At 42.9% G+C, this 22,065-nt stretch overlaps 1 long non-coding RNA gene across 2 annotated transcripts in view; it reads right to left on the reverse strand.

The window, feature by feature from the left end:
- Positions 1-22,065, reverse strand: part of LOC146445276 (uncharacterized) — a 138,943-nt gene that overhangs the window by 41,537 nt on the left and 75,341 nt on the right. Inside the window, exon 3 of one of the 2 annotated variants that reach the window (XR_014851612.1) lies at positions 291-924. The exons of the other annotated variant lie outside the window; for it this stretch is intronic. This is a non-coding gene — a long non-coding RNA (uncharacterized LOC146445276). Of the gene's footprint in view, positions 1-290; positions 925-22,065 lie in introns of those variants that run through there. 2 annotated transcript variants of the gene reach the window in all.

Below are 22,065 nucleotides of genomic sequence, written 5' to 3' on the forward strand. Positions count from 1 at the left end.
CTGTCTGAACAAATGCATCTAAATAGGGAACAAGATTATATAGTTCATTGCCAAACTGAAACAAGGAAACAAAATATTCTTTGCAATAAAAAAAAAAAATTAGCAACATCATGTGGGTAAAAGGGTTGGTAATGATATATATGTATAAAGTCGTTAAAGAAAATAAAATAAGCTATGTGTGAAGTTTCCAAACTCAACTGTGGTTGCAATACCTTCCAAAGAAAGCCATGACATGTAGTAAAAAGCTCTGTTTTATTGGTTTCAAACATTGCAATGTATAATTGACTTATGGCAGGGGCGGCTGGTGGGATAGGTAGTATTTCACTTCCAAGCATTTGGTCCAAAATCAGCCTTGGTTAGCAGTGATTGAATGTTATTGGTGTTTGATGGGTCTCTGGTGGAACCTGTGAAATGCGTTGGAGGTTTCAGCACACTTCCTAGTGGACAGGTGCCCATACCACTAAAACCACAGCTCTTTGGAGCTCATTACATTCACTCATTGGCAATCTCAGTGGAGAGGCTCACAGCTGAATGGAGCGTGGAGCAGTCTCCATGCTGATATTTCTTCTCTGCCAGTCCTGTGCTGAGGCACAGTGAGGAAAATACAGGGCTCAATGGCCTGCTGTTCATGTCTATGTGTCAGAGCAAGAGAATATCTTTCAGCTTTTGGACCAAGTGTGATAAAGGAAGATTACTGAGCTTGCAAAAACCTATTCTTCCAGGAGAGGAACCAGGCGGGATTTAAGCCCTATATTAGTGCTTGGTATCTTGTTCCCAATTTTTCAGGCTTCAGGAAGAAAAATTCTGTTTGTTGTGATCCTTATCAATCTTCTCTGCAGGACCAAAGGACCTTGACTGGGCTCTTCTGTAGTGTTTGCAGTTCTCTGTGACCAGTGGTACGCCCATTGCGAGACACGATTTACCCTAAGGATGCACAAAATAAAATGTTTGGATAGGAACCATGTCATTTTCTGGACTTGGAAAGCTCAGTCCATCCTCCCTACTCAGTGACAGGTGAGAGAACTGATCTCTGCAAATAAAAGCTCTTTGGCACATCAGGCTTGGTCTTTAGAGGCTATTCACAGAGCTCTATAGCTCATGTTGCTTTCTGACATTTACGTTTTACCTATTGCTTTCACCAAGCTGCTTCTTGGCAGGCTAATAAATCCACCTAGTTTTTGATGGCTGTCTGTCAGGCTGCTTCCCCCAGCCATCTCCAGGCCTTGTTCATTTCCCTCAGCGACCAGGCACATCTTCTCTTTTGCTCCTGTATTCACTGGCACTTGGCCTTGCAGTATCTGCCAGGCAGTTCAGCACCAGAGTCTGTTGTTATCCTAACAGACTGTGTTGGGTGGCTTGTTCATTAACCTCTTTGCTGCCATAGGAGAAATGCACTGCAGAAAGGCCTTGCAAAGACAGGGGGTGAGCCATGGTCAGGAAGGTTGAGAAGGAAGATTTGCTGGGCAGCTACTGTATAAGAAGCTCAGAAATTTCATTATTGCTCTGATAATCCTCAATAACTTATTCACCAGGGGCTGGATGACAACGAAAAGACACCACCCTTCTGATTTCCAATGGTACCCTTCAGTAAGAGAAGCATTTTTATGGAAACATGGCTGCATGTCAGACCTGTGACTACAGACTGGCCAACTCTGTGCATTCTCTAGCGTCTGCTTGCATCACAAAGCAACAAAACCTGTCTTTGAATCACCCCTCTGAAGGAGTCTTCTCATTTTATTAGCAATTCAGGCCACATGGACAAATGGGCTTCCTAACCTAGGCAGCATTCCTCTTAACCTAAGACGTGTCTCAAATAGATGGAAGCAACATCACATGTAGCCCCTTGTGTCTCCCCACTGATTATAGAGGGACTCTGACTTCTCACTTTTTTACGGAGTTTTCGGTGGCTGAACTCAGCTGAAACAAACCTTGTGCTTGACAGTCTCAAGAGGACAACAGGGTGGTTAAATGGCGGAATTATAAGGATTTTGAAATTACAGTTCTCTTCTTACAGTTTCAATATTTCCTGAAGGTAATGAATAGATCCCAATGTTATCCAACATGTCAATTTTGTCAGATATGATAAATTATGAATTAAACCAGAATAATATTTTTTGAATCCAGAAGTGGTTCTCTGCGACCACAGAGATTGAATAAGCTTTGAACTGGAAAGGAATAGAGTTGCTATTAATTGGCTAGTGGCCTTTGTCCTGAGCAGGTAGAAAACTGCAGCTGTGGTTGCTGTCAATACGAGACAGCAGCATGGTCAGTGAGGTATAGAGCAGTAAATGGTGAAGGGTTTTTTTGTGCTCCCTAACAGGCTGAATAACAAAAGGGCAATGGTTTCATCAAATATGGTAAAGGTGAGAACTTGTGCATCAAGAACAGCAAAGCCTTAGTCAGAGCAATGGGAGCTGGAGAGGAAGGGGACAGACCCTCAAGAATGACAGTGCTGACAAGGCAATATTTTGTAACAAGGAGGATCAGCAAGGCAGAGCCTCAGCCAAACAACTGAGCATAATCCACTGACAGTAATGTTCTCTCAGTGGCCTTTCATGTGCAGAGACTGATATCAGAGGATATATGAAGAAATTGTAAGAAGGGCTGTGCGAATTTCAAACAGATATGCCACTTCTTTACACCCAGAAATTCTGTACGTCTACAGAGTACTCTTTGCCCCACATCAGTTTGTTTGCATTTGGTTTTTTCTTTAGTAAGAGAAGCATTTGCATTTAAAAGAATTCCCCTTTGACTGCATGCAGTATTTTCAGCTGTCATTTCCTTTTACTCCTGTGTTGAACCTTTCTGCCATTATCTGTACCCCCTCACCTATCCATTCAACATGATTCCTTCTAGCAAGCAGGTTCATGTCATCTAAACTTCATTTTCCCTCCTGTGATGACGAGATGGGCAGCTTAAGCAGTATCAGAAGCTGCAGTTTTCATTCCTTTATTTGCTTGGAGCAAATTAGGATTTCAGTTTAGAGGACTTCTGGGTTTTGTGGTCTCTCTTCCACTGTTTATCATGTTCCAGTGTCAATTGAAGCTCTTGGGGAGGAAAACCCTGGTAGTGCAGTCTGTGTGAATTTCAAATGTGAGTGTTTTTATTTCAATAACAGTCATGAAAGGCATTTTTGTTTGGTTGGTTTCTATTGTAGAACCAGGACAGGAAAATGCAGTTAGGATGTAGTGGTGTCAGATGCTGTGGTGGTGATGTGGCTTGACACATGAGCTAATGCTGCAATGTAAGAGGAATGGAACTCAAAACAGCTGGCACTGACAATCTGATGTGCACATTTACATGTTTTGGGGAGTTTAGGTTGGTTTAGCTGTAGTCTGGTCCCATGGGTTGAATGCCTGTTAGCAGGTATATTTCTGGAACAAGAGTTCCCATTTAAAAGGGAAAATAAACTAAATGGGGACAACAAGGATATTTACTTCAGAAGTGCACCTTTGCACCAAAATAAAATGCTAATTCAGGCACATGATATGTGGCCAGAAGTGTGCCTCCACTTTTATAAAACAGAAGTAGTGATGTTCATTTCCTCCAAGAAAAAGGGTATTATTAGCCACAGTCCATTTATCTGTTCAAGTGCAATGTACTGGCAATCGAGGATGAATACTGCATGCTTAGAAACATTAACACTTGGAAAGCATATAGGAGTGCCCTAAAAAGAAACATACCCTATGTTAACTATACTCTCTGTGCTTTAATGATCCACCCACGTCCAAAATGTTGCCTCCCTCTTTTTTAATCCTTCTTTGGCTGTGTGCCACGTTCACTTGAAAAAATGTAGTTTTTTGCTTTGAATTACGTGTGGTTGAGAGCCCCTCACTAAATGCTGAGAACCCTCAATGCCTGCTGACTCTGGTGAAAACTGATGGCACTCAACACTCTGTAAAAGAGCACAGTCTCCTGCCTGTTAGCAAAGGATGTGGAGGGCAAATGGCTGTGTGGGTGTGAGCAAGTCTACAGGGAAAAGAGGAAGCAGCTGTGTGTGAGAAAAAAAGAATGACCAAGGAAAAGAGTTGTGTGTATGTGATAGGGGGAGACTAATACAGTTAAAATTGAAGTGATAAATCATACCTGAGATCTCTCTTGAGACCTATAAATAGGAAACTGAAAAGCATTTCCTTCTATTTATTTTATAAGTGCTATAAACTTTATCAGCTTTTAGTATTGGAGACTCGTGCAATATTTATGGGTGGTTTACTTTAGAAGTTATTCAGAGGTTAGCGTCAGGAGGCTAATGAAAAAGAAAATTGGGATGGGTAAAGGAAAGAGGGCTTTTCCTACAGCCCATAATAACAAATGCATCACATCTGAGTTGCTTGGCCCTCTTCCAAATATCCTTTTCTCCAGTATTTCTCTAGCAAATACCTACCCTGAGCTTCACAGCTCCACAGGGGATCACAAAGAGCATCACTTATTGGTAAAACAGAAGACAAAATTTGTTCAGGAATTCCTATGAGGCGATCCACAGAGAGAAGAAGGAGGTTGCAGAATAGGACTGGCAAAGAGGAGAGGGTTTCAGAGATTTCAGTAGATTAAAGCATAAGAAAGTCCTCCAAATGTACCAGAATCCATGATCAGCCTCCAGTAGTCTTCAGCTGCAATACCAAGGAAGGCTACTCTGGGAATGTCCTCTTACACTGGATAAGCTGATGGCAGTATTTTTTGACTGATTTTGGTCTGAACAAAATAAACAAGCTTCTCATCCCTCAAAGAACTTCACACCAAGCCCAGTCCAAATGTCTGTTTCTTTTTGTCTGGAAACATTATTCAACTTTCCACACTTATGCAGTTTCATAGATGACTTATTTATGCTGTGTTCTTTCAAGTAGAGACAACAGCTGTTTTCAAAGTTTGGGATTTCAAAAAAAGAAAAAAAATGTCTTCAAATTTATAGCTGGATGAAAGACCTTTCCAGAACTTCTGCTATGTAGAATCCTCCTCCAAGAAAAAGTTGCAGATTGTACACATAAGGAAATAGGAACATACAGAGACTGCTGGGTTCCGTTATATGATGGAATTCCCCCCAAAAATTGTGAACATAAGCCAAAATTAAACAGCTCCAGAGAGCACATCTTACAGGAAAGCACAGGCACCAAAGATGGCTTCAGTAAAGCAAAGGGACTCCGTGTTGCTCAGTTGTTTCTCTACACAGCCACAGGGTGAAAACAACTGAGAACATGACAGAGGGCAACTCACTCATCTCAAAGGTGAGGAGACTAATGTATCAATAGCTCAGTCTCCTCACCTTATCAAGGAAGGGACCAAGAGGTGACTAATTTATTTGTAAACACTTCCAGAGAGTTGAGCAGTGCTTATGGGGTTTTTAGTATGGCCGAGAAAGACGAGCCAACAAATCCTGACATTAAGCTAGACACAGACAAGAAATGAGACCTGTTTGGGGTTTTTTAACAAATCTAAGAATGAAGTACAAAAATAGGCTGGCTTTGGCACATTTTTTAAATCCTCAAATCAGGATCAGATGCCTTACTGGATACATTATTTTAAGCACACACAAGTTATTGGACTTGTTACTGGAACAGCTGGATAAATGTCTCTGGCATGTGTTGGAATAGATGATAGTATGTTATTCCCTTCTGTCCCTTAAACTGTAAGTTTGTGAGTGGAGAAATTACTTAATCCTGTAAGTATAAAACACGGCCTTTATTGTTTGACTGTAAAGACTTATTAAAAAACAAAATGAAATAAAACCAACAAAAACAATCAAACAAACCCAAAAAAACCAACCAAACACAAAACCAAATGACCCTGGTATGAAGTGATGTTGTAGGGAGCATGGTATTTTATTTTGCCAATGGGAATTATGCCTTAAACTTCAAAAGGATGAGGTTTAAAATGCCTCTGCCAGCAACTGTGCATTGTTGTTCTGAGAACAGTTCTGAGAAATTTCCAACTATTCTTCAGAGAAATTCAGCAGTGCACTGCTTGTCACTTTGGGTCACATGGACTAACAGCAAATTTTGTTGAAGTCCTTCAAAGAACATTCAAGGATGGTCTTTCAGTAACCTTTTTTAATTGCACTATCTCACAAGTTTCTGCTGCTGTTGACCCTGGAGAAAACTCTGACTACATTATTTTTAAACAAGCGTTTTGCAGACAAGTTTTTATTTACTTGGATAGGATTTATCAAAAGACCTGAGAGAAAAAATTCTATAGAGTAAATAAACAATATGCATCTCTTAGGATTTTATGTCTAGACCAGACTGTTAGTTATGAAATAATAAAAGAGAAAAGGAGGAGGAAAAGAAGGTGTTGTCAAAGGGTATAGATCCAGTGTCATTTCTAGAAATGTCTGAAAGGAAAATAATGATGACCTATGGTTCAGCTGTTATAAGACAAAGGTTCAGAGAGGGGAAAATGCCTGAGTTACTGGAAAGAAAAATATTAAATTATTCTCCTTTTTACTGGCCTAAGGAAGATGGGAGTGAATATGTTAGTCTTCAAGCCAGATTCAGGGTAGTGATCAGGAACAATCCTTTCTGGCAAACAGTTTTACCCACAACATAAAAAATGATCTGCTGGAAGATCGAATCAATAAAAGGCTATGTTTTCATAAGTCTACTATATTCATGTTATTAACTGAAACAAGATGAAGCAACTCTCTTGTATATCATGCCTTTTAATTCACAGGAAACTTCTCACCTTTGATGCAAAGAGTGATACTGTTTAATTTTAAGGGTATTGTTTAACTTATTCATCAGTGACTTGGGTGAAGGGGCAGATGCCTCCCCAGCAAGTTCACTGCTGACACAAAGCTGGGAGGAGTGGTCAATACCCCAGAGGACTGTCCAGCCCTTCAGAAGGGTCTCAGCAGGCGGGAGAGATGGGCAGAGAGGAACAAACTGAAATTCAACAAAGGCAAATGCAAGGTCCTGCACCTGTGGAAGAATAACCCCCTACACCAGTACAGCCTGGGTGCTGACCTGCTGGAAATAGCTCTGAGGAGAATTACCTGGGGAACCTGGTGGACAGCAATCTGCCCATGAGCCAGCAGTGTGTCCTGGGAGACAAGAAGGCCAATGGGATCATGGGATTCATTTGGAAGAGCATTGCCAGTAGGTCAGGGCAGGTGATCCTGCCCTTCTACTCAGCCCTGGTGAGGCACCTCTGGAGTGCTGTGTCCAGTTCTGGGCTCCTCAGTACAAGAGGGACATGGAGCTCCTGGAGCAGGTCCAGCAGAGAATGACAAAGATGATGAAAGCTCTGGAGCATCTCTCTTAGGAAGGGCTGAGGGAGCTGGGCCTGTTCAACCTCAAGAAGGGATGACTGAGAGGGGACCTCATCAGTGTCTATCAGTATCTGAAGGGAAAGTGTCAGGAGGATGGAGCCAGGCTCTCTTTGGTGTTGCCAAGCAATGGGACAAGAGGCAATGGGCAGAAACTGATGCACAGAAGTACCACCTGAACATGAGGATGATCTTTCCTGTGCAGGTGACTGAGCACTGGAACAGGTTGCCCAGAGAGGTTGTGGTGTCTCCCTCACTGGAGATATTCCAGATCCATTTGGACACAATCCTGTGCCATGTGCTGTGGGATGGCCCTGCCTGAGCAGGGAGGTTGGACCAGATGATTCACTGTGGTTCCCTCCAACCCACCCAGTCTGTGATTCTGTGACATGAAGGAATAAAGATTTTTTTTTTTAATTTCAGATCCCATGTGATGTAGTGAGACCTAGAGACTTAAGAGTTGTTCTTCCTGTTTGTTTTCATACTCAGAAATGAACCATCAGAAGAGAACACACAGGAGTTGTACTTTGTCCAGATGCCAAGACCATACCAGGGAGGTCCAGCTGGCAGCCTAAAGACCAGAACCAGCCTTCCTTCCAGCCCACTGTGTCTCCTCTGAGGAGGTAGCAGCTGCCTGAGATGCACACTTGGACCTAAGAATCAAACATCTTCCCCCACGGCTGTGGAAAAATTGATGGTTAGAGCTGCACATGCAGGAGGGGATGGTCCTGGCATCAAGCCTTCTTCTTTGCTCATAGACTCCCACCAGCAACCTAGGAGTTCCTCTGAGAGACCATGAAATATTTCTGTGATCTCATCCTACCAGCTGTAGAAGTAGGTGGCCAGTCTTGCTGAGGGGTTTTACAATGTTGAAGAAAATCTTGAAGAAAAAGCCAAGAATGTCCCTCCTCCACAAAAAAAACCACCCAAAAAAACCAAACCAAAACACCCCCCCCAAAAAAACCCACAAAACCAAGCAAGCAAACAAACAAAAAAAACCAGCCAAAAAACAAAATACCAAAAAACCCCAAGAAAACAAGTAAACAAAACCAAACAAACAAACAAAGAAAAAAGAGAGCTTGAAAGACACCAAAGACAACTGAGCAAAGACTAATCATTCATCTCTTCACTGGCAGGTAGTATGGATAGATTTTATCTTAAAAACTCCTGTGAGTGCATATCTGACCAAGACAAACTACAAAGGAATGTGTAGCTGTTTGTCAATGCAGCCATGTAGCTTCAGAGCAAAATAGCTATTGCTTTGCAGTAAAGCAAGTAGCTCCATGAACTCCACTACTATTGAAGCACAGCTTCCTAGCCATTTTAAGCCTGTGACTCATGGAATTGAAGAAGTTTGTATACCTTTAAGGGCTCCCTCTAGTGCGGGGTTTCTGATGGCTAATAAGGGTTGACAGAGGTTATCAAAGGCTCCCATTGTTGTCCTTTCCTTGTTGAGACACTGAGATGGTCTTTCTTATCTGCTTGGTCAGTGACCAAAGCTTATCTTTGAGACCTGCTATCCCCATAAAAGAGCCAACAGGATCAAGAACTATCTGGAAGATAAAGCAAGGTAAAGACAGGATCGGGAGAAACTAAAAGTAAGTCAATGGAGAGCAGGGTGTGTTTGGATGCTTTACAACAGGCTGCAGGATGTAAACTGCAGACTGCCCATGACACAAGATCCTCAAGTGTCCCTAGAAGAGTGCAGATGCAGTTCACAGACAGCAAAGCCATAGAAATCCACTCTTCTGTTGTCTTGAGGTAATCTTTGCCAGTTCAATGGGCAGGTAAATCCATCCAGAAAAGGTTTGTCCATTGAAAAAGAAGATGAAAACTGCTTTGAAGTGCTACAATGGGACCCGCTGTGATGGGAGAAGTGTCAGTGGAGGTGAAGATGGCTTTCTCACCAGGTGACAAGACCATAAATGTCAATGGGCATTTCATTAGAGGGAAGGAAGAAAAGTACAGACTAATAAAAGGCACAATGCTGACAGCAGCTTCTCTTCAGCAAACATTTCCGGCCCACGCTTCTGTCATATACACAAAATTTATTGCCACTATGCAATGCATTAACCCTTACTATATTAGCTAGGGCCCAGGGAATAGCCATTTCCATGCAAGTTATATCCAGCCATGGGAAGAAAAGATTTGGCTACAGAGAGAAGGCTACTCATATCCTGTCCATTCTGCCTGACATCCCTCTTTGTCTGCTTGCCCAGCATCATCCAATTCCTGCTCCCCACACCTGCTGTTACATCCTGCAAGCCTAGAACCTGCTCTGTACACAGAAAGTGTGCTCCTGGTCCTTACAGCCAGTCTCTCATTGCATGTGCTGGTAACATGCTGGCTTCCCCACCCCCCAGCCCTACTTTTCACCTCAACCTGATACTGGATCAGAGTGGCCCTCCAGCAATTTCTCAGGCACAGCACTGCAAAGGAGGATACCAAGTGAGGGAATTTGCACATAGCCCACAGCAGACCTTATAGCCTAAAGGCAGCCATGCTGTAAGCACGCGAAGAGCCACAGACTTGGGAACTCTTGATATTTGGAACAAGAAAATCTTTCCCCCCAGCTTTTCTTTGCATTAATTGCAACCACTCCTACTCTTTTTCTTGATGCCCTCCTAGAAGATCTCCAGGTGTGCCGTACCTCCTTTAGAAAATCGATTCCAGTTTCTGTTCATTGCTCCTTTTTTCCAGCTTCCCCCTCCTCTCCAGGGACTTCCTGTCTCCCCCTCCCCTGCTGCTCTGGGGAAATGCTAAAGCTAGCTCCTAATTAAAGTGGTTGCAATTCCCCACAGGAGCAGTGGCGCCAGGGCCTGAAACCATCCTGTGTCTGTGTCCCCTGGAGACAACCCAGCCATGCTCAGACACCTTGCTGCTCACTCCTCCCGTCACACTGCTTCCCCATACTGGCTCCAGCAGGTTTCTTCTGTGTTTTCTCATCTGTGCTAATCTCTTTCCAGCGCTGCAGGCAGGGGATGGGAAGGTCACTTGACAGATGAAGTGAAGATCTCCCCGCCCTAAAAACAGCTAAAGGGAAAGAGCCATGGGGGAAAACATGAAGGACTGAAGCAAAGATAGAGCTCTGTCTTGTGCTGTGTCCACTGTGACTGCATTTCCATTTGACTTTTTTATTGTCCTTTGCAGAGGTCCAACACACAGCACAGTGCCTGCCACCCAAGCAACACTCAGCATGTAACCCTCTGACTGCCCAGATTAGTACCTTGCAGGTATTGTGTCAGCATGCACACAATGTAGAGCCCACCCCACAAAACAACAGAATTTAAAAGCTGGCCTGTGTTTCTTCCCATGCACATTCTGCCCACCAGGTCCACAGTGGTAGCCCCTCACTAGCACAGCACAGAAGTGTGAGAGCATCTTTTGTGCAGCACTGAAACGCTGCCACTGAGCTGCAATATCATTTGTCGTTCACCCAAGAGAGCTCATGTTGTGTAGCCTTCTGCAGCCCCTGCCCACCATTATGTAATGTTACTCTGGCTAGAAATGTCCACCTCAAGTGCCTCTTGGAACAGAGAGACTCTTCATGTGGAGAAGACTTTGTAGCTGCATCGTATGCCAACATCATCTTTATTAGAACCAGCCCAGGCAATGCACTAGTGATACTGCAGTGTTTAACCACAGTGGGCACCTCTTCATGTGGCATGTGATGCTTACAGCCCCTGTCAGGAACTGGAGGTGCTCCTCTGTGAGGTAGGAGCAGGAAATACAGGCTTCAGGAGGCAGCATTGCTTTGTTTAGTTTGTTTAGTTCTCTGAACTAAACAAAACTCAGCTACAGAATCACACAATCAGTTAGGTTGGAAAACACCACTGAGATCCTCAAGTCCAGCCAATGACTGAACACCACCATGTCAGCTGGACCGTGGCACTGAGTGGCATATCCAGTCTTTCCTTAAACACCTCCAGACATGATTACTCCACCAATTCTCTGGGCCATTCCAATATCTAACCACCCTTTCTGTGAAGAAATTCCTCCTGATGTCCAACATGAGCCTCCCCTGACTATGTCCTCTCATCCTGTTGCTAGTAGCTTGGTAGAAGAGACATACCCCCACCTGGTCCTAACCTCCTTTCAGGTAGTTGCAGGGAGTGATAATGTCACTCCTGAACCTCCTCTTCTCCTTTGCCTGCATAGAGGTGTTTATCCAAAAACTTCAGAATATATACCCAGCCTCTGTGTTTTAAACCTTTTTTGTAAGTTGTCATCAGACATGATTAAATAAGCACAGACTTGGTCAAAGTCATGCTCACACAGAAATACATGTGTTCAGTCTATGTTCCTGCCGTCAGCCACACACACACACAAATGTACACATGGATCCAAGTGGAAAAAAGTGCAGAGGCAAAGAAATGTTTTCTGAAGGTAACAAGGTCATATCTTACAACCATTCAAATTATTTATGTGTAGATACAGAAAACCCAGGAATATTCTGTGTAGTAGTGTTTTCCAAAGAATGTGAGGCTGAAGAACCTAATACTCATTTATAAATATAAGGCAGAACCTCTCGCACAGTCAGTTCAAAGCCCTTTGTTGGTGTAAATGAAGTTCAGCTTTGCCACCTTATGGAGAAGCAGCACGGATGGGCTCTCTGCCTGGGGATGGCAAGCAGAGGGCAGAACTGGAGCTGGGAGAGCTCCACCCTCAGGGTGATGCCAGGGGAGTGGGAGGAGGACAGGCAGCAGTCACTGCTCCCAGGCAGACAATGCACAGCCAGGCACAGCCCCTGGCTCTCACCTTGGTCCCCATGCCTGGCAGCAGCTCTGTCACTGTGACTCTGACACAGAAAAGAAGGCGGAGGAGCAGTAACTGGTTTGCTGCCACCAGCAGTCTGGCTGCCCTGGGCAACTGCCTGCCTTTGCTGTGCTTAAAGCTGGCACTAATCATGCTGGCCTTGATAAAGCTCAGGCCGAGGGGACTTGGCTCCTTTGGACATTATTAGCCTGTATTTTTCTTTCAGCTGTGTGACAGACAGTGAGGCAAGGAAACAAATAAAAACATTATCACTGAAGTTGCCCAAAAGTTTTGATTCAACATACAAGAAATTGTTATGGGAAGGTAGAAACGCCTGCATGGAGATTGGACTTAGTAATATCAGAAATTTACTGTCAGGTGTTTGCATAGAAAATCTCAATCGAGAGAGGAAAATGGAAAAATAATTTAATCAAAAGTTTCAATGAAAAAAATTGGAGTTTTCCTTACTGATTATTGCAAACCAAACTATTTTGTGCCAAAATGGTCTGGCTGACAATAAAATAGCAATTTTGAGTTTGAAGTGCCATTATTTTTGAGTTTTAAGTGGTTTGTGGGAATAACAATATGAAATGTCTCGTGCTCCTCTTTCATGTTACCTCCTGGGGTCTTCAGGAGGGCTGCCTGTCCCATGAGACACGGCGGTGTCAATCCAAGAGATTCCATCGCCGCCGCAGCTGTGTGCCACAGCCACCATGAGTAATGGTGCCTGACAGGGGTGCTTGGCTCTTCAGGGAAATGAGACAGCCTCCTGCTTCCTCACGAAAAGAAAAGCAAATGGAAAAGACAGGTGCAGAGATACACTGATAGCAAGAGGCATGGAAAGATCCTCGAGAGGATGTCGAGCTCGAGACTCACACACAGTTCCACTGAGTGAGTCTGCAGACAAACACTGGCTCTGCTAAACTGGGACTATCAACAGTCTGTGAAAAAGCACAGTGTTAACCAAAAGCCTAAGTAATAGCTTATGAATGAAGTAATTAAAGATAAAACAACATGACAATCAACAAGCCTTACAAGCTAGGGGTACTTAAGGAACAATTGGTTGTTATTTCACCAATTAAGGATCATCCAAATTAACAGTGTTAGGTAGAAGTAGTTCTTTCCTTTAGTGTTTAAATACATTTATATCTTCTTAGAATAAGTTGTTCAGGTAAAGAGTAGAAATACATTCAGAAAGGATTCTGATAGTTCCACTGCTGGTTACAATGCAACTTTATAGTTTATCTGTGACTTAAATTTCCTTGTCTGTTGATGGTTGGGGCTTTGGAAGGCAGGTTTAGAAAAGACTGCTCACTGCTTGCTTGCTGCTTTCAACTGGCCATGCTGGAAACATAAAAATGGACAAGGCAATCTTACCAGTGCTGAGGTGTCAGGTTTTAGTTTATGTCCTACCACACAGCAGGACACCAGCACTCAACCAAATGTGCTGTCTTACACTGGAGTGAAAATGTCATCCAGGATCAGCTCAGCCAAATATATCCAACTGCTGGTAAGACATGCAGGGATGTTCCCAATAATGTCTATCTCAACTGTCATCAAGCAGTAACTATCATTTCTCCCCAAATCAAAACATAGTCTGCTCAAGAGGGAGCTAATAAAAAAAAAAAGCCAATTCTGAGGAGAAGAATGACAGGGAAATTTTTAGGCACATAAATTATTAATATAAAAAAGATGTTGTTGTTGTTCAAAAAATAGCTCAAGCTGCTAATACATAGTTTGGAGTTACTTTCTGGGCAACAACTGAAGGAGCCTGTCTAGGAAGGGATTCTAAACTCATGCTTTTGTTAAAGTCACGAGTCAGAAAGACTTACACCAGAGATTGCAGAAGACTTGTTACCTTTTTCTGGCTGAAGCTGTGCAAATAAGAAAAGAAATATCCACTTAGATACTGAATACGTAGTCAAGCTAGAACCAGATTTCTTCTCAAAAAATAGTTCTCTTCCTATGCAGAGAATCACTCATCTCAACAACCTACAGTAAGAAAAGAAGATAGATTACATCAAGCATGCTAAAATATCTCCAAATAAGCAATTCCTACTGTAAGGCTCCCCAAAAGACCCCACAGATGATTTTCTGGAGGCTACCCATTATTGGAACCACTTCCATTTGCAGATGTCCAAAGCAGAGAAGTCTAAAGCAAACAGACTGACATTCCCAACCCAATGCCTCTATCTCAAGTTTCTGTTAAATCTCATGCAGAAAACTACAGGCAGTAGAGGATTAAATTTTCAATCCCTGTATCAAAGCATATGGGACTAAATAATCCCAAACTCCTTTCCCCACATTCCCATGCTGAGGGTCATGACCAGACTATAAAGAGAGGACAGACAGGAGTTGTCATGATTCAAGGACTTGTTCCACTCTGCTTTCCTTGTGAAAGCACAGCCTTGAGCAGTAAATTCACCACTGGTTTACTTTTTTCCAGCAATATTGACCAAGTCAGTCAGTGCTGCAGCACCTTTTGAATGTAAATCCTGAGGAAGCTGCAAAGTCCATTTCTATTTCACAGCTAATCAAAGGGACTCAGGAACCACAGTGCTGTGCTTACAGACTGTAATGGACACCAACACCCCAGATTTTTTTGGAGCTTGCTGAGATCTGATTTGGCCTTAGACAGCCCATCTTAATCTATTGCCATGGAAACCATCACATTCCTGGGCACAAGGCCACCTTTTCCTGGGACAGTCTGGGCTTTTTCCAGCTCAAGTAGAAGCGATTAATCTAACAAAAAAAGCAGGTATTGGTGGTGAAACACTGGAACAGGTCACCCAGAGGTGTGGCAGATACCCCATTTTTGGAAACGTTTAAGGTCAGGTTGTACAGGACTCTGAGCAACCTACTCTGGTTGAAGAGGTCTCTGCTCATTGCAAGAGTGTTGGACTAGATGACCTTTAAAGGTCCCTTCCAACCGAAACTATTCTATGACTCCATGAATATTCTAACTAACAACATACAGACTATAAACAGATTCCTCTCTCCTGTATTTCAAGGAAGCCTTCTGAGATTTTCTGTCTGAAGACAGAAAAAAAAAAAAAAGAGTGGGCTTGCTGAGACATTGATGGCTTGTGTGATATTGACCTTACTATTTCTCACCAGATGTGAGACGAGGGATATTGAAGATGATAACTTCTAATAGTAGCTACAGGGAAACCTACAAACAGGATAAAGAATTCACTGTACAGTAAAATGCTCCATAGCCATTCTGTCAGCAAGGCTGAGTTTGTCAACATAACAACTGCCTTGCTCACACAGAGATGTGCCATATGTTTTTTACAACCAATTATCTCCTCCACAGCTAGAACACGTTCCCCTACTAAGCCAAACCGTGCAACTTCTGGTTCCTATTGAAGTCCTTGAATGTGCAGCCCTGTGGCAATTTTGTTCCCAGGGCCAGAGATCTTTGCCCAAGGTACTTCAAAACACCAAACAGCACCTATGAAAACCTCAAATCAAACACACCTGAAAGGAGGGAAGGGAAGAAAGAGCTACCATTTCCTCCAAAAGAACCACTAACCAGAAAAGGAAAGCAAAGAGGCACATTGCCTTCCTGCAGCTTCCAGCCAGAGCATGTCATGAGTGCCATGACAAGGAGCAGCCACCCACATGGAGGAGTGTGCTCAGGGTCACACTCTGCATTACCTGACATCCCCATGCCATCAGGACATGCCAGACTCACTGAGCTAGTGGTCAGCTGGAAACAAAAAACACTCTGTCAAGAAATAGCCAGAAGGCTCCTTTTGTGTCTCAGTTTTGTAATCAAACCTAATTTTAAAGACTGCAAATCTGCTGAAAAATTGAACTATTGCTTTCAAGACAGCCACTATGAGGGCTGCAGGCATGGCACAGGATTGACCAACACGTAAAGTATTCTGCTTTAGAAAGACCTTTCAAACAAAACAAAAAAAACAACCCCAAACAATTCTTAACTTTGGAACAGGATTGTGGGTTCATTTGTTATTGTCACTGAAAGAAAGAGAAAAATAAACACACATAGACACACCAAAGCTGAGACACAGTGAGGAAGTAAGTCCTTTTCCCTGTACTCTCCATACCTAATCCTTGAGAGTCAATAACAAGGACCCTTTAGATGCAGTGAGGGTGAAAGGGAATGCTCTCCAGTGACACTGCAACCCCAGTGTGCTGAAGGGGGCATTGGTGGCTCACACAAGATGAATGTGAGGTGCCCAGCAGAGCACACCAGGGCTGATGTGCCACCCAGCACACCACAGAGCAGAGCTCTGCCCGAGATACCCAGCATAATAACAGGTTGCAATTTATTGCATGTCTTGCTTGGCTTAAAAAGGCTGAAACCTTTGTCACTGAAGTCACCAGGAGTGAGGGCAACTCTGGGGAGACACAGCAGGGAAATGGTGTTGTCACAGGATCACCACAGAGGGATGTTAGGCATAAACCTTGTGTCTGCTATCTTCTGACCTGCTTTCCTGTAGGTGCTCAGGGGAAAGCAGTTTACTCCAAAGGGTAAGCAAGGCTGGAGCTAAAAAAAGATAGATACAACTGCTAATACAAACTAACCTGAAAGGCCAAGGGTTTCCTTTTGATTTGTATTGTCTCCACTGATCTGTGACCCACCCTGACCTCTCCCTCTGACCCCTCACCTCTGGCAGTCAGTGGAAAATTTGTCACTCCAAGTAAGGACCCAGACCCTGGCTCTGTGGTCCACACTGGTTCCCTTGGGATCAGGGCACTGTAGGATCAGGGCACTGTAATCCCTTGCACCACGTGCTGCAGATCATGGTGCTCCTCCCATTGGCCATCCATCTTCCATGGTTCCTCAGCAGAAAGGCAATTTGCTGAAGGGTGCTCCTGTCAGAGGAGCTCTTGTCGTACCATAGGTGGTTAGGTGGGTGGATGGGTGGGTAATTGGGTAGGTTGTCCTAAATTGCCTGCCTGCTCTTGCCTCATTTTTCCTAATGGGCAACACAGCTTTGCAAGTTTGCTTCTCCATTGCTGCCAGAAGGGTGAGTCAGTGTCCATGAGTTGTATGCAGAACTCCAGAAATGTTGTTCTGTCTTGTGACTGAGCCTTGGCTAGTCCAAACACAGCTGGGACCACATGACTGACTTCTTGCTAAACCAGAAGTTAATCTTATCAGAGGGCTCAATCAACAAATGCTGACTGCATTTCCTCAGGGTCTGTCTTGGTCCCACGGGAGGGACAACAGGGACACAGAATTGAAATGGATGGCTTGCTTCCACTGCAGCCTCTCCAGATTTGCAATTCAATTCAATAGAAGATGGAGAAGGCTGCTGAGCTGCCTTTGAAAGGGTCAGGGGGTTCAGAAGCAGCAAGAAAGGAATGGAGGCAGGGTACAAGAGCAGAAGAGCCAACATTATTCTTCTTCATTCCAGAGTGAATGCTCTGCTCCTGGGGCAGAAGAAGGAGCACACCTCTGATTGAATTACCAGCAGGACTGGAAGAATAAGCAAATGCTGGTTGGCTGACACTCACACCATTTAGCAGACATACATATGTCTCAAACTGGGAGTAACAGCATCTTATAGTCTGAAAACCTTTGCCCTAGGGGTACTGAAAACAACTTTGCTTTCACTTGTGTTCATACCTCTGTTCTACAATCCTCAAAGTGTTCCATGTTACAGCCAAAGACAAAGCCAATGTGTTACATCAAAGCATGAGAGACTGTTGATTTTTGTATGAGTTGTAAAGAACTGGAGAGACCTGCAGAGACACAGAAATATATACTGAAGTGTACTAGGAGACCATGGTGACTTCCTCTTTGCCTCTAATCCCTCAAGAGAATGAGGTATTGCTGTAGGCAGCACTGCCTAATTGCTGGCATAAATTACATTATGATGAGAGCAGTCCAGTTGGACAGAAGAGGGCCTGAAAAACTCGTGGATTAAACACCCTGATTTAACCACCAACAAAACTATTATTAAACAAGATCTCCTCCTGCAGTTTTGATTCATCCATGTTGCTGAAGTTCTGATGGCACTAGTCCCAAGAAGTCACAGCAATCTAATGCAGTCTGTCACATGAGCTCATACAGTCCTGTTCCATATCCATGACAAATCCATGGCTACAGGCCATCAGCTCCAGGCCTGTGCTAAACTATGCAATGCGGACTTTTAAAATGCTGCCCTTTTGTTCAGCTGCATGTCTCTGGATGACACAAGGCAGTTGCTGGATGTGGCTCCATGCCTGATGTTGGGATTGACATCAGGCAAGATGATTCAGATGGATCTTTCCATCCTTCAGAACTGTATCTTTCCCAGGTCCATTTCTCCATTTGTTTCTCACTCCTAAAGCATGTATAAACACAAAATGTTTTCAGGAAAGGAGGAAAAGGAACCATAGGACTTGTCTTTCTCCAGTTGTTTGTTCTTGTAATTCCCCCAAATAGAAGCAGTCTTGCACCCAAACACTGCCTGTTTCATTCATTTCCTCCAGCAAAACTGGTGCTCTTTTCCTGCTCTTATCTTCAGAACTTTGCAAGGCTAAGGCTTGATTTCTGCATCACTCCTTAGTGTGAGCCTGGAATCTTCATACAGCAGATTGCAAATGGTCTTTCTTAGACTTCTACTGAGATAAAAATTCCTGAGTAAACTCATTCCATGGAGCTAGATCTCTCCTAGCCCTACCATACATCTACTGAAACGCCAAAAAGGCAAGATGCCATTTCTCTCCTAGTATGCACTAATTTACCTATTTCTAGCATATTGCATGGCAGGCTCTACCCAAATATTTAGTGGATAAATTTCATCTGTATTGGAAAACCATTTAGGAAAGACAGATACCTTCACCAAAGATCAAGGGCAAACCCAGGGCATCCTTCATTCTTCTCTATTCATCAGGATTTAACTCTCATCTTTTCAGAGCATTCTGGCTCAGGCAGTTTCAGCAAAGTGCAAATTCCAGCTGCTCTGATCTTATGGATTTAAAACTCAACTATTTCCATTTTCATGGCTACATGTTTCCTGTACTTTGAACGTGCTTTGAACTTTGGATTTGAACAAACTTAGGAGCTTTCAGTAATAATCAGTGAGATTTCATGTAGGTGAAAAAAAGGGGGAAAAAAAGAAAAAATATGTTCTCTATGGATCAGACATAAAATCAGCCTTGGGTTCAGACAAAAGGTCAGATGAACTTCCTAATGAGCCCTACCTGAGTTTTAAGCCTGTACCGACAGCTGAAACTAGTCAAATTTCACTCCATTTCAGGTTTCATTTCAGATATTTTATGCACTTCCAGACCTCACCATTTTCAACATATATAATTTGGCTATTACTCCTGATTTAAAGAGTAGATATAAATTATATCGAAAGAGAAGAAGGTGGCCACACCGATAAATCTCTCCTCCGTTACTGAACTTTGACAAGGCCATTTTTTCTGTAGTGTGCTGAGGTTGTTTCAGTTGTGTGTGAAGTCAAAGATGTCCATATGGTAAATCTGTCTCAGCCCCCCAGAGGGAGGGCCCATGGCTTCATGTGTGATATGAGAGTCTGACCTCATTTTCCTGTGACCACCTGAATGGAAAACAGCACAAGGACTTGCACTCATAAGGTGAGAGGTCCATGGTTGTCTGATGCCAGCAGCATCCTAAACATCCACCCTTCCTGGGTGCTGCCCCTCTGCTTGGCTTACAGAAAGCAACAAAAGCCCCAAAGCTGCTTTCCCTCATTGTTTCTACCTTACCTTACACCACCTTGACAGAATCAGTGAGAGTATTTCTTCATCTTCTTTCTTTCTGAAGACTGTTGTCTGTGATCATGTGAGCTGCATCTTTTTAATTTAAACCTGAATGACATGATGTAGTCGATGCAGTCAAAATCAGAGCTGCTTCTCTGATATGCTTCAAGCTAAGGGATGGAGAAGCCATGAGCAAGTCACAACAAAAGGAAAGGCCGAGGCTTAGCCCAGTGCAGCTTCATGCCCAATGCCCCATCCCTGGAAGTGTTCATGGCGAGGTTGGATGGGGTTTTGAGCACCCTGGTCTAATGGAAGGTGTCCCTGCCCATGGCAGTGGGGCTGGAATAAGATGATCTTTAAGGATCCTTCCCACCCAGGCCATTCTATAGTTTAGTCCTGCTGTCCAGACCGCATGTGCAAACTAGTCTGGGTTCCACTGTGTCCCTGCAGGCTGCTGCAGGTGCCAAAAAACCCAGTGTGATCTCTGTCCATGGACATATTCACAGCTCTCCTGGATGAGGTGCTGAGCAGCCTGCTCTGCCCTGACCACGAGGTGGGTCTGGAGACCTCCAGAGATCAATTACTACATCCTTTATTCTCCCATTCCCTGATCTTTCAAGTTGTTTCACTGACATGTTTTTGGGCAGAAAGACAGAAGTGGAATGCAAAGTACTCATTATAAACATATAAATATATATAAATCTATTAAAAATAGATGATTTCTCCCATATAAAAACCTCTAGTCCTTATTAGAGAAGAGAGTGTGAACTCTATTTTAGTTGGTGGTGTTGCATCCCCTTTCCACTTATACAAATCAGGTAAAAAAATTCAACAATGTCTCATGTCTACCTTTTTTTCTTTCTAATACTTTTTAGCTACTTCAAAACAACTCAGATATACTGTAGGTCTAAAGTTCATCTCCAACTCAGATATTATTAGGATCATCTACTACCTAAGAGATCTGCTACAGAAAAGGTGAAGGAATTGGAAAAAAGAAAATTCCAATTAAAAATAGGAAGTGTGGAGTACAAAGAGAGACTGTGAAATGGTGGCAAACGAGTATAAGAAAGACAAGCAGAGACTGTCAAATAAGCAGCAGGAATGCAAAGAGATGGAGATTTTAATAAAAAAAACATGATAACTAAAGCTAGTCAGAAGCAATTGTATTTTTCTCTGGAAACATTTTACAACAATATGAATTGCTAGGGTTTGGTTTTGGTTTTTTTTCCCTAGAGGCTCAGTGTAAAAAAAACGAAGAGCTTTCATGAAACACAAAAGTGTTTTCAGTACAAACAGGAAAAATACCTTTTGAGATTTTTCTTTTCTTTTCTTTTTTAAGGAAGTACAAAGGAAAACATTAATTGTATAATTGTAATTACATCTTTCATTGAATCTTCCACTGAAAAAAGTTTCAGACACCTCACAGAGTAATATGCAAGGTGATGGCAGCCTGGGGCAGTTTGGCTGCTGTCAAACCATTATCTTTCCAGCACTGCTATTTCACATTTGATTGTAAGAATTTTACACATGCCTCATATTCCTTGGGAGAAAAACCACACCAGAAGCAGATTATTAGGGGGAAATAACTTCATATCTCAAAAGGCAATTGCAGAGATCTCCAAAGCTACAAATGAGAGATTAGCATTCTTCCTTCTGTTCTTTTCCTCTACCCCAAATAATTCCCAGCTTTCACTTCTGTCTTCTGCAGTCATTCATGAAATCTTTCTGTCTACTAAATTCCCAAATGATCTCTTCTATACACAGCAGACAGGGCAAATAATCCACCACCTTACCCATCTGCAACTTGACATTGTGAACACCACGCAGTTTTATAATACAAAATGCTGACTTTTAATTTTTTCCTAATGCAAGGCTATAGATACAGATAATGATATAAATATTGAATCAGTTCCTCTGGACTATTTGCTAAAGAACTATTCTGTGAATGGGAAAATCTTGGGAAACCAGAGGTCCCAGAACATTGGCTTATCAAAAACCCCAGGTTGCAATGGTTATTGGTCAAGCAAACTGGTGTTATCTGGAGTAGGTGGGAAGACATGAAATCAGGATCTAGCTTCAGCCAGAGTTTCCTGCCTTCACTCCCTATTCTCTGCTCTACTTCCAACATTAGCTTGATTTAAGATTATGCTATTAAAACAGAGAAGCCTAAGGGAATGCCCAGAGCAAATATACAGATTCTTCTTACAGTTTTGCAATATCATACACCAAAGATGTGCTTCCCACCTTTGTCTACAGGATCCTTTATAGAAACAGTTGCCAGGATTATTCCTGGGGTTTCGGGGTTTTTTTGGTTTTGGGTTTTTTTGTGTGTGTGTGTGGTTTTTTGTTTGTTTGTGTTTTGG

Source organism: Lichenostomus cassidix, chromosome 1 (genome assembly GCF_008360975.1).
Source record: "Lichenostomus cassidix isolate B80296 chromosome 1, HeHo_3.0, whole genome shotgun sequence".
In the NCBI taxonomy this organism is placed as follows: domain Eukaryota; kingdom Metazoa; phylum Chordata; class Aves; order Passeriformes; family Meliphagidae; genus Lichenostomus; species Lichenostomus cassidix.